This window comes from Schistocerca piceifrons, unplaced genomic scaffold (assembly GCF_021461385.2).
Source record: "Schistocerca piceifrons isolate TAMUIC-IGC-003096 unplaced genomic scaffold, iqSchPice1.1 HiC_scaffold_448, whole genome shotgun sequence".
Taxonomy (NCBI): domain Eukaryota; kingdom Metazoa; phylum Arthropoda; class Insecta; order Orthoptera; family Acrididae; genus Schistocerca; species Schistocerca piceifrons.
This window is the reverse complement of record NW_025728676.1, coordinates 132,501-135,000: the sequence shown is the minus strand read 5'-3', so window position 1 is coordinate 135,000 and position 2,500 is coordinate 132,501. Positions and strand designations below refer to the sequence as shown.

The following is a 2,500-nucleotide window of genomic DNA, read 5'->3' as shown; positions in this document are numbered from 1 at the left end:
CGAACCCTGATTCCCCGTTACCCGTTACAACCATGGTAGGCGCAGAACCTACCATCGACAGTTGATAAGGCAGACATTTGAAAGATGCGTCGCCGGTACGAGGACCGTGCGATCAGCCCAAAGTTATTCAGAGTCACCAAGGCAAACGGACCGGACGAGCCGACCGATTGGTTTTGATCTAATAAAAGCGTCCCTTCCATCTCTGGTCGGGACTCTGTTTGCATGTATTAGCTCTAGAATTACCACAGTTATCCAAGTAACGTGGGTACGATCTAAGGAACCATAACTGATTTAATGAGCCATTCGCGGTTTCACCTTAATGCGGCTTGTACTGAGACATGCATGGCTTAATCTTTGAGACAAGCATATGACTACTGGCAGGATCAACCAGGGAGCTGCGTCAACTAGAGCTGAGCAGCCGGCCGCCCGGGAGTGTGTCCCGGGGGCCCGCGCGAACACGCAAGCGTCCGCTCAATCATTCTGCAAACAGGAGGAGGCTGAGCTCCCCTGCACAATACACCTCGAAACCCTCTCAGGTCCCGGCGGCGCGCAGCGCCGTCCCAAGTACTTGGTCGGGTTCGAGAGAGGCGCAATCGCCCGGAGTTAGGCGAGTAGACGCTTTCGGTGCGACCACCCGTGCTCCCAACTGAGCTTGCCGCTGCCGACAGAGGCCCGGGAGCGTGCTGTCGTGGCATTGCCGGCGGGAGACAACACGCGCCACCTACGGTGACCGGCAGCTCCAACGCCAGCGCCACAGAAGGACAAAAGCCCCACTTGGGTGCCGAAGCGAACTCTCCCAGCACAGCGCACGCGCCAACACATCCGCACAGCTGCGATACAAACCACCAGCGAGAACCGCTGGGGCGACCGAGCAGCAGACGGCGTCGCGGCGCCGAGCGCCGGGCGGCGGCGCATCCTCAACGCACACAGTCCTCAATCGGACCAGCACACTGAAGATGTCCACCGCGCTTCGCACCGGGCCCGCGAGGACCTACTTTGGCCGCACGGCGCCGCGCGCAGGGTGCGCCGGCGCGCAGCTGCGACGCCTGCCGCGTCCGTCGGCCGGCGCGCCTGCCACTGGCCGCCCCCACCAGCCGGCTGTAGCGCGTGCGCCCACGCACCGCGCGGCCAGCACGCCGGGAGGCGCCCCCTCACCGGCCGGGGACGGTCCCACCCAGCCACCGCCGCGTATCGCTTCACACCCAGATGCCGTTCAGTTTCGTCGGCATGGTGGGTATCGCTGGAACAACCGGTTAGTACCTCAACCTATCGTCGCCATCACCGATTCACCCCTAGCGAGAACAACCGCACCACAACAGGTTACCATTTGTTCATTTGCGTAACTTCACCAGAAAACGCAGGCGTCCATCGCCATTTGCAACTTCAACGATTATTGCATGCCTGTGTCAGGTGTCACGCCACACTACGTCTGCCCACATACACGCAACAAAATGTGCACGCCTAGACAATACGTGGAAGGTGGCCCCCGTACGTATGCGATGTCCATTGCTCGAACGACTGTCAACCGGCCTCTGTAGCATGTCGCAGATATGGAACGCGGTGCACCATGCCATCACGGTGTGTGAGGAGAGACGACTAGGTCCGAATACATCAACAGACAGCTCATGCTGATCGCCATCCACGGCGTCCGTTCCTCCCACACGTCTCTATGGCGTACCACACTGCAATCCAGCTCTCATAGGGAGACGACACGTAGCTGCGTGCACAATATTTGCACTGTATGGTCCGCCGTTTTTGGGCGCAGTCGTTGTGCGGTCACACATGTGCCACGATGTATCATTCAGTACATAAGGACGAATGTGCAGTACAGATTGTGGTTCACGCGTACGACATCAGCGGACAGTTGACACAGGCCGCACCACAACGTAGCCTGAGTACGTCGCATGCGAAGGGCATTGAACATGCAAACTTCTCACCAACCAGCTTGCGAAGGCAGGGGGCAAGGTGGGGACGTGGGGAGGGGCGGCATGTACGTCCTGCTGCCATCCACATTACAGTGTACAGCAGGAGCATGTGGAAAGTGAGCAAGACTTGCAAGGTGTTTAACATGAAGCGATACACAGGGGTGCGGGCAGTGCGAGTAGCGAACTATATTGCGAGGGTTGCGGGTGGGCAACACTACAGTAATTGAACGAGTCGTATAACAATTACAGAGCAGGTTTAGGCGACAACGTGGGTTACGTTAAGGCGACAACATGGGTTAGGTTAAGGCACAACATGGGTTAGGTTAAGGCACAACATGGGTTAGGTTAAGGCACAACATGGGTTAGGTTAAGGCACAACATGGGTTAGGTTAAGGCACAACATGGGTTAGGTTAAGGCACAACATGGGTTAGGTTAAGGCACAACATGGGTTAGGTTAAGGCACAACATGGGTTAGGTTGAGGCACAACATGGGTTAGGTTAAGGCACAACATGGGTTAGGTTGAGGCACAACATGGGTTAGGTTGAGGCACAACATGGGTTAGGTTGAGGCACA

At 57.3% G+C, this 2,500-nt stretch overlaps 1 non-coding gene across 1 annotated transcript in view; it reads right to left on the bottom strand.

Annotated features, from left to right (window-relative positions):
• LOC124750955 overlaps nucleotides 1-394 on the bottom strand; it is a 1,909-nt gene extending 1,515 nt beyond the window's left edge. The window contains exon 1 of the ribosomal RNA XR_007012004.1: nucleotides 1-394. This exon is cut by the window's left edge and continues 1,515 nt beyond it. This is a non-coding gene — a ribosomal RNA (small subunit ribosomal RNA).
• Nucleotides 395-2,500: the final 2,106 nt, after the last annotated feature.